The sequence below is a fragment of the Phacochoerus africanus genome, chromosome 6 (assembly GCF_016906955.1).
Source record: "Phacochoerus africanus isolate WHEZ1 chromosome 6, ROS_Pafr_v1, whole genome shotgun sequence".
Lineage (NCBI taxonomy): Eukaryota > Metazoa > Chordata > Mammalia > Artiodactyla > Suidae > Phacochoerus > Phacochoerus africanus.
The window spans coordinates 74,778,149-74,789,295 of NC_062549.1; positions in this window are offsets into that span (position 1 = coordinate 74,778,149).

Genomic DNA, 11,147 nt, shown 5'->3' on the forward strand with positions numbered 1-11,147 from the left:
AAAACCCAACTTTTCACCATCCAATCAATTCACACACTCAAGTTAACTCGTAATGTACCAACACTAAAGGTAAGAGCTGAAGTAATAAAACTTCAAAAAGAAAACACAGGAAAAAAATCTTTGTGTTATTACATTAAGCAAAGATGTCTTAAACAGGTACAAAAGGCCCAAACTATAACACACAAAAAATTATAAAATGGATTTCATTAAGTTGAAGTCATTTTCTTTTTGAAGGATATAATTAAGAAAAAAAGCAAGCCACAGTTAGATTCAGAAAAAATAATTGTAAAACATATTTGACAAGGGTTTGCATCTAGAATACATAAAGAATTCTTACCTTTCAATAATAATAAGACAAATAACCAGGTAGAAAGTAGACCAAAGATTTGAATATATACTTTATGAAAGGTAATAATATATCAGTGACCAATAAGAATATAAAAATGTGCTCAATGGCTCTAGTCATCTGAGAAACCTACCTTTAAAAATACAATGAGATACCTCAATGCACCTACTTGAATAGTAGAAGTTAAGACTGACAATACCAAACACTGATGAGGTTGTGGAGCCAGCAAATATCACACATGGCTTGTGGACTGCTTTGGAAAACAGTATGGCAGTGTCATAACTTTAAACACATCTGTGCTGTCAAACCCAGCGATTCCATTCCTAGGCATTACCTAAGAGAAATGAAAACCTATGTTCACAAAAAAATGTGTATATAAGCATATACATGTTCGTAGCAGCATATTCTAATCTCAAAAAACCAGACGCAACCCAAATATCCAACAGACAAATGGATAAACACTGTGGTATACCCATAATGCAGAACAACAAAATGCTAATACACAAAGCACGGGCGAATCTCAGAACCATTATGCTAAGTGAAAGAAGTTAAATGCAAAAAACTAAGTAATGCATGATTTCATACTTATTACATTCCAAGAAAGACACAACTATTGTGATTGCATGGGGCTGGGTGTGAGAAGAGGGAATTGGCTGCAAAAAAAGGCAAGAGGAAAATGTCTCAGTTGATTTTGGTGGTGGTTACACAACTGAATAAAATGAACAAATTTTATCCCAATATGCATTTTAATTTGATGAACGATACTGCAAAATAAAAAAGAAAACTTAGGTATCTCCTTTGGTTTAAAAAACCCAAATGGGAGTTCCCGTCGTGGCTCAGTGGTTAACCAATCCCACTAGGAATCGTGAGGTTGCAGGTTCGATCCCTGGCCTCACTCAGTGGGTTAAGGATCCGGTGGTACCATGAGCTGTGGTGTAGGTTGCAGACATGGCTCAGATCCTGCGTTGCTGTGGCAGTGGTGTAGGCCGGCAGCTACCGCTCCAATTAGACCCTTACCCTGGGAACCTCCATATGCCACAGGTGCGGCCCTAGAAAAGGCAAAGAGACCAAAACAAACAAACCTCAAACTACTCTGGCTTTTATTTACTGTGTTTTCAACAAAAGAGTTCCGTGCTGAAGACTGAATATTGAATCTTGAATTAGGGCACATTCTGTTCTCTTGGATCCCAGTGATAGACAGAAGAGGTTCAAGCTGTAACTCCTCTTTCTATCTCCTGCCCTTTTGACAAATTACTATCACACTGTATAAACCATTGCCCAACTGCCGAGCCAACCCTTGGGTGGTGCATGTGCCTGGCCCAGATCTTTCAATAAAGAAAATATATGATAGGCAGAAAAGCACATAAAAACATCCTCAACATTATTTAATCTTTAGGAATATGCAAATTAAAACCACAGAGATGTAGCAGCAAAATAATGCAGCCCCGTTGGAAGAATAGTTTGGCCACTTCTTATAAAATTAAACAGGTGTTTACCATATGATTTGGTAATCCCACTCTTTGGTATCTACTGAGGAGAAATATTCACATTAAAACCTATATATGAAGGCTTATACCGGCTTTATTTATCACCCCCTCAAACTGTAAACAACCCAAATGTCCTTGAGCTGGTCAATGGATAACCAAGTTGAAGTATCCCTAAGCAATGGAATACTACTCAGGAATGTATGACCTGCTGGTAAAGGTGAAATCTTAGGCATGGAGAATAGCTCAGTAGCTACTGGAGAGAGTGAAACTACGGCGAAGCAGCAAGAGGGAATTTTTTTTACTATCCTGGAACTGTTCACGTCTTATGATGCTGGTTACCCAAATTTATGCGTTTGTCAAAACTCATAAAACAGTACACCTCAAAGGGTGAATTTTACTGTAAATTCTATAAATTCAGTAATTTTTAAATAAGTTATTCAAGTGATGTAGCAACCAAATGCAACATGTGGTCCTCGTTTGGATTCCGATTTGAAATTAACCTGGAAAGAGAGATTTTTCAAAATTTCTGGGGTAACTTATAAATGGAGGCCATGTTAGATGGTAGCAAGGATTTACTCCTTTTGTTAGGGTAATAGTGGCACTGGGTTGAGTGAAAAAAATGTCCATAGGTTTGAGATGCTCACCGTTGTATGACACAGCTATTGTATCATTCTATTTGGGGTATGTCTAAAATTTTTCAGAAATTTTCTAGGAGTTCCCATTGTGGCTCAGCGGGTTAAGAACCTGACATAGTGTCCATGAGGATGCTGGTTTGATCCCTGCCTTGCTCAGTGAGTTAAGAATCTGGGCATCATCACAAGCTGCAACGTAGGTTGCAGATGTGCCTCAGATCTGGTGTTGCTGTGGCTGTGGTGTAGGCCTCGGCTGCAGCTCCGATTCACCCCCTACCCTGGGAACCTCCACTTATTGCAGGTGTGGCCATAAAAAGTAAAAAAAAAAAAATTTAAGTAATCAAAATAAAAACACTGCTGTGTGTCAAACATAGGCAAATATTTAAACCCACTTCTGAATTATGCTGAAGTTCACACTCTTTATCACTATGCTATAGAGCTATCCTGTGATGCTGTGTATTGTCTTATTTGTTCCAGTCTTTCTATTTCCATATTTAAAAAGTATGTGAATAATCTAAGAGTGACTACCGACATTACTCAGGTGACATGAAAATACCTGGCCACGTGAGTTACTTTAATATGCTGTCTTCTTCAGTGAAAGCTATTTTTTCCCTCAAAGTATGCCACTGAACCTGCCACTGGAACTTTTAAATAATGCAAAGTTGTCAGAAATTTAGAACACTTGCTTTTCCTAAAAACCCCAGAAATTTTTTCATATTCCCCTTCTGTTGCTGGGTCTTAGGTAAAAATAATCTTTTCAAAAATATTTTAGTGGCGAGTTCCCACTGTGGCTCACACAGTAAAGAGCCCAACATAGTGTCTGTGAGGATGCAGGTTCAATCCCTGATCTCGCTCAGTGGGTTAAAGATCTGGCATTTCTGCGAGCTGCAGCTAGGTTGCAGATGGAGCTTGGATCTGGCGTTGCTGTGGCTGTGGTGTAGGCTGGCATTCAACCCCTAGACTGGGAACGTCCATATGCCACAGGTGCAGCTGTAAAAAGAAGAATAAAATATTTCAGTGGAGTAGAGTAGATACTTTGAAAATAATGAAAGGCATTAAGTCATCTGAGAATGGAACCCACAGGCCGGGGTGGAGGGGACTGGGGGAGACTCCAGCGCCCTTCTTGTGGTGTTCCCACTGCCATGCCCTGGGCTGAGTCAGAGAGCAGTTTTGCACACTGTACTCTCTGGTCATTGCGCCGTCAAGAGCAATATGTGCTGGACCCTCTTCAAGGTGAACCCAGAAGCTTGTCACGGCAGGACTGCAGAGAAGCCATCTGGACTCACAGCAGAGTAACCGTCTATAGGCACCTTCCAGGTCCTCTTTGCTGCTTAGCCATGAAGATGAAATGTGGCCCAGGAAATACTGCAGTAGGACGAGCACAAAATAATCTTATAATGGCCTTCTCCTTTGTAGGAGAATGATTCTTTCCCTGTATGCAATGTATGGTATATATGTATGTACATGTGTGTATATACACATATATGTATGTATGTATGTTTATATATAATGATGGATTATGTATACTTTATATATAAAATATTTTATACATACGTACATCATGTATATAAACATACATATACATATATGTGTGCATAGTTATACGAACACAGATTGCACTCTCCATCAATCTAGGCCAATTAAAATTTAAACATCTACTGAACATTTGCTATGTACCAAGCACTGTTTTAGCACTTTGAATGTATGAACTCATTTCATCCTCACAAAAGCCCCATGACACTGAGCTATAGTCATACCTATTTCACAGCTGAAGCTGGCTGCTTCTCAGCGAGATACACTGGGCTTCAAGTGCCATTCAGAATTGCATATGGGAATTTAAACTTGTATCACTGAGCATTGCTCTGCAGAAAAAATGAATTTCAATGTATAAAGCAAAATCCTACCTGTTCTAGAAGTAAATTTTAAACTCTTGGACACAGACATGTACTATGTCCTGGTGTGGTGAACACTTGTTTTGTCCCCATTCCAGCCTCCTCCTTCATGTGTGCCTGGGGAAAATGACCCCAGCTTGGGCTAAAACACCGGCATCTGATTTCCTCCATATTCTTCTCCAGGACTTCCTGTAACCACGGGCAGTAGAGAGAGGGAGCTGCTCCCAGTTAGGGAAAGAAGGTGGGACATAGGAGCCAGAGGTGGCCTTGTTTTGCCATATGATGGGACTTAATGTCCTTTGGGAGAAAAAAATGAAGTCAGCACCCCCTGGTGTGAGAGAGATACAGAGGTCTAGCTGTTATCAAGACTCTTGTTTTCCAGCTATTCTTGAAGACCAGGCACGTGGCTACCCTGTCCTTGATTTAGTTGTTCCTCCCTCTCTTTAATCACGTGGCATGTCCCCAAAGAGTCTCTTTAGCAAATTCTCCTTTTTTTGCCAAACTACATTTTTTTTTCCTGTCACTGGGTATATGCAGTAAACAGTAACATTGTCACCAATCTTCACTTCTCCCCTTGAATAAAATAATTATCCATCTCTACCCTTTGCCGTGTGGACTGTCCTCTCCTGGTGGGATTGTATACCCCTGTCCCATTGACTTTGGGCTTGACCATGTGACCCACGTGGGCCAGATGTAAATCGAGAAGGGACAGAGTCTTTTTTCACCACTTCTCTTGAGTTTCTGCCCTCCACTGTGTGAACAACATGTATCAAGTAGGGGCCACTTCCCTAGCCTGGCTCCAGTGTAAGCAGACATGGAGAACTAATCTCATCCACCCGCTGCCTGCAACACAGCCTCAGACTCACAGAGTGGCGGTTTATTATTCACCCGAGTGAATAATAAACCCTTGTGTAAGTCTCTCAGATTTTAAGGTTAAGTGACATTATTACAGCAAGAACTGACTGATAGGGTACCATTACAGCCTTGATCGGTTTGCACTGTGTCAAATGCTTTTTATACACCTCAAGTCTTTGAAAATAGGACTATGACTGTCCCTCATTTTGCAGTTGGGGAAACTGAGTCTTAGAGTGTGTCAGCAATTTTCCCAAGGCGACTGAAAGACATAGGAATCAAGTATAGCTGACTCCACAGCTTGTGCTCTGAAAGATTTTTATACTGCTTCAAGCTGTGTCACCTTTTCCCAGTCTGTATACACAGCATATTTAGTTCCTGTATATGGGGAAATATATGACCTGACTTATGATATATCTAAATTGGTATACTTTATTATAAGATTCTAACAAGTGACTATATTATACACATATGCAATCATATATATGCATCCATATAAGGTTATGCTATTTTAAGTAGTTATAATTAGCTTTAAGAAATTCTAAAGAGTAAAATACTAAAAATACTGAGAAAATCAAGTGGGCAATTTTTATTTGGAATATTGTTTTCTTGCTCCCCTTTTCAAATGGACTTAGTACAGGCTTTTATTATCAGAAAGCTCTCCAAGCACATTTAAAATGTTATGCAATTTGGAGTTCTCGTTGTGGCTCAGTGGTTAACGAACCCGACTAGCATCTGTGAGGACGCCTGTTCTATCCCTGGCCTCCCTTAGTGGGTTGAGGATCTGGCATTTCCATGAGCTGTGGTGTAGGTCGCAGATGCGGCTCAGATCCTGCATTGCTGTGGCTGTGGCGTAGGCTGGGCGGCTACAGCTCCGATTTGACTCCTAGCCTGGGAACCTCCATTTGCCATGGGTGTGGCCCTAAAAGACAAAAAGACAAAAAAAAATTTATGCAATTTACAAAATAAAATTAATATGCTTTTTACCCTAAATTATGTAAAAATTATGTTATATCTGTAAAAGACTGAATAACTGCAACAAATTATGTCAGCAGAGAAGGTTTTATGGCAGTTAACAGGTGGCTTTAAAAAAGATTGATGATTCAGTAGCATTTCTAACTATTATTTTTGAAAGAGTTTTAGACAATTTAACCAGCATTTTCAAAGGTAATTGTTACTGTTGTTATTTTTAGAAACATGGCAGTCTTAAGTACCAGTTTGTTCTGCTATCTACGTATTTGCCTAATTTCTGCAAATGATGAAATTTATCTGTCCTCACAGGAGCTGTCCTTTGGCAGACTGCTGGGATTTCCTTCAAGAGGAGGAGAGGAAGGGAAACACTTGTCCAGGATAAAGCCTAGCTCCCTATATATCCGTTCCTCTATATGGACGAAATGTAAGTGCACCATATCAAAAAGCTTTATATTGTGCTGATGGAAGGGTGGAATTCTGAGACTGTGTTTAGAATCCTCTCCTCTTAAAATCTTGTCCCCAAAGTATTAGGTCTTTTCAGAGTATCTCGTGCGATTGCCAGAGGCACTCTACTCAAACCTTTTCTTCCTCTAGATCAGTGTTTTTAATGTGTGTTTTGACTTCCTGTTGATTGAGTTGTTAACTTTTGGCTCCTTGATCCACTGGGATAAAGTCTTCACTGTATGTTAGGGAAGGGTCAGGACTTGGTGATAAAACACAACAGACAAGGATCTGAAAGGCTCTTCTCAGAGGATGGAAATGTTGGAGTTGGGAGTTCTTATTCATTCATTCTGTCTGTCTGTCTGTCTGTCTGTCTGTCTGTCTGTCTATCTATCTATCTATCTATCTATCTATCTATCTATCTATCTATCATCTGTCTTTGCAGCCAGTGGATCAGATGGATCTGGGAAAGGCATTCTTCTCAGATGGGTCTCTGCACAATCGGTGGAACTTGGTATAGTCTTTGATCCAACTTTAGCCAAGCGTCAGACAGTGGAAACTGGTGCAGACATGATTGCACAGTCTCTGTCTGGCCTACAGAAATGAGACTGCGATTTGATTAAGGACTGGAGGAACCGAGTTGCAACCACAAATGCAAACAGTAGCAGGTGAAAGATATTAGCAAAGCATGCATGAATTTGAATGAGATATAGTTGGGAGATGGAACTTAAGCATTAATACAAAGCCTCCTTATTCTTCCTGGCATCACTATTTGGGCCACTTAAGGGCTGTGCCAAATTTACTCAATGGAGCTCTTTGGGATCACACACAATTTTCAGTTCAAATAACAGAATGAGCACTTGTAATTTTCCATTTTTACGGGCACCTATAGAGTGTATTTGGATTCTTCTTTTAGCTGAAGTGAGTTTCATATCTCTGTTATCTGTTTCATAAGATATGTCACATTTAATTACTACTTAGATTTGGGTTTTAGAGAAAATTAAAAGATTTTGAAAAGATTCTTTTCATTGTCAGTAACATGTTGAAACTATATTGAACATATATATTGAGAAATATGTTGAGCATGTATTTTAAATGGCAGATTTCCCACAGATTTAGCTATAGGCTTGTTTTCCCCAAACAAAGGAAAATGTTATTATTGTTATACTCAAGCCCTGGCATTTTATCTTAAAAGAAACCAAAAACATTCTGTGTTTGCTCCTTTAGTCTGGAGCCCATTAAACACTTTTTCTAGTGTTTTCTAGAAGATTTTGTTTGAATCCATGTTTATATCTAACTAAGCTGGAGTCTCACATGTTATGAGTCTTTTACTGACAATACCAGGCTTCAGGAAAAGTGATTACTCATCAAATACTCAGAACAGCTTAACATAGAAAATATGCAAGGGAACTAGTTAGAGTACAGACAAGCTCATGCCTGTTCTATTAATGGGTGACATTTTAAACAATAGAGCTGTCAGACCCTACTGAGAATAAAGGGGCTTAATCATAGCAGGAATTAGTACACACGACAGGTGATTATGTGTTGGACACATGCCAGGACCAGCTGTGATGCTTCACATTATTTGTGATCTCAGTAATTGCAGGTTTGGAAAAAAAATTATTGGGGATTGGAGAACCCAAGGTTGGAGGGAGAAGTAAATAAAAACCATATACAACCCAGTTATTTCCACAATAAAGGTCCCTGCAAATGGGAACAGTTCAACCCACATTATAAATTTAAGTCCATCCTCTTTCTCTCCAGTTCAACAACATAGCATTGTAATCATGTCTTCCCCCCACCCCCCTTTTTCCAAATCTAATTATGGTGGCTCCTTGCAAATAAAATAAGCCTGCTATCATCTACTTACTAATCTGAGATGAGAATTCCTTCTAAATTTCTTTAGGTTACGATATCTAAAGCCACTCAAGAAAACATGGGACCCAGTGGAAAAGGCATTTTCTCTTGAGGAAGGTTCTGCTATTTAGCTATATGATAAATATTTGATTGCTTTCTGTTGGGGTTTATAAAAAGAGATAATTCTTTAACTCTGAAACCATTTGTGGAAAATGATCCGGTTGGAACCAGTGATTTGGAGAATTCCAGACGTGAGAGGCTGGAAAGCAAAGCAGACACATGGAAAAAAGACAAGTAAAAAGTTTTACAAGATCAGGAAGCAAAGTTCTGGTTTCACATCCTAGTTAACCTAGAACGACGAGGGAGGCAGGATGTAAAAAGAGGCTTTGTTTTAGCTGTTGAACTTTGGTCTAATTTGTTGATTGCTTTTCAATGGAAATAATACCTCAAGTCTTTCTATTTTCTTTATACCCTTGTGGTTGTTACTATAGAATGCAATCCTGGCTCCATAGCTTTCCTTTACATGTTTCTTTTTTGGTACATTTTAAATTTAATGATAATTTCAAACTTTCAAACAGGTTGCAAGAATAGTGTTAGGAACTCTTATCCTGTTACTCAAATTCACCAGTTTGTTTACATTTTATCCTATTTGATTTATCATTCTCTCGCTATGTGTTTATTTATATCTGCATATTTTTCTCAGTCTTTGGTAATGTGAAGACATTGAGTCCTTTTGCTCCTAAATATTTCAAAGTGTATTTCCCCAGAACAGGGATCTTATCCTACATAACCATGATCCAATTGTAAAAAATATGGAAATATCAATTTAACATCGATACACTACTCTTTATCTGATCCAGAGACAAAAATTGTCCATCATCCCAAAAATTCCTTTACAGCTAATTTTATTTTATCATGCAGGGTGTAAGCCAAGATTACAAATACTTGCTGTCCTGCTAATGTAGACTCTTTTATTCCAAAACAATCCCTCAGCCTTTTAACAATCTTTATGGATATTGCCATTTTAATGGGAAACAGATGTTATTTTAGAGAACCTTCTTCATTTGGAGTTTGGCTGTTTCTCCTTGATTAGATTCTGATTGTATATATTGTCAGACATACCGCAGAAGCGATGTTCTCTCTCTCTGAGTGTGTTATATCAAGAGGCATGTACATTTGGTTTTTCCCAATATTGATGTGTATTGACATTGATCCTTTAATTGAGATGATAAGGTCCCTGAAGAGATACTTGCAGACTAGCCTGTAAATATTCTGTTCCTCACCAGCCTTTGTTTTAATCATCAGTTTTAGCATCCATGGAGGATTTTCTAGCTACACTATTTTTTTTTTACATTTGTTAGTTGGCATTCTACCACAAAGACAATCATTCTTATCTTCCCGCTTATTAATATTTATTTATGTTAGTATAGACACATAGATTCTTACTTTCTTCATTATTATTATTATTATTTTTTTTTGTAAGGGCTGCACCTGCAGTGTGTGGAAGTTCCCGGGCTAGGGGTGGAATCGGAGCTGCAGCTGCCAGCCTACGCCACAGTCACAGCAATGTGGGATCCTTAACCCACTGAGCGAGGCCTGTTCTAGAAATTCTGTGAATTAAACCACATATAGGTCCTCTTTTGTGTCTAGCTTCTTTCATTCATAATTTTTGTGAGATTCATCCATGTTGTCATCTGTCAGTAGTTCGTTCCTTTTTTTCGTTATTAGTATCACATCGTATGACACACCGCAAAAACTGCTTGTCGATGCTTGTGTTGATGAGCACTGGCAGTGTTTCCAGGTTGGGGCTATTACTAGCAAATGGTTAGGAGCCTCTGGGACAGATAAAAATTTTTTCCTTTGAGTAACACCTGGGAATGAAATGTCTAGTTGATAGGGTAGATAAACATTTAACTTAGTAATAAGCTGCTAAATCTTTCTCCAAAAGGGGTTACAGGAATACGTCAAAGATATCATGTGTTCCATTCCAGACACCTGCAATAAAGTGAATATCAAAACAAAGCAATTCACATGATTTTTGGTTTTCTTAGCACACATAAAAGTTATGTTTACATAATAGTCTGTTGAATATGCAGTATTATTGTGTCTAAAAAAAAATCCAATGTACATACCTTAATGTAAAAATACTTTGTTGCATGACTTCCCTGGGGGCTCAGAGGGTTAAAGATCTGGTATTGCCACTACTATGGCGTGGATTCAATCCCTGGCCTGGGAACTTCTTCATGCCATGCATGCAGCGAAAAAAATACTTCATTGCTAAAAAATGCTAACCAACATCTGAGCCTTAGCAAGTCATAATGTTTTTATGGGTGAAGGGTTTTGCCTTGACGTTGATGGATGCTGACTGCTCAGGGTGGTGGTTGCTGAAGGTTGGGGTAACCGGCAATTTTTTAAAATAAGACAATAAAAGATTTTGCTGCATTTGATCAACTCTTCCTCTCAAGAACGATTTCTCTATAGCTGTTTGATAGCATTTTACATACAGAAGACCTTTCAAAATTGGAGTCAACCTTCTCAAACCCTGCTGCTAATTTATCAATTAAGTTTATGTAATGTTCTAAATCATGGTTGTCATTTCAACTATCTTCTCAGTGTCTTCAGCAGGAATAGATGGAATCTATTCCTCAAGAAACACCTTTCTTTGCTG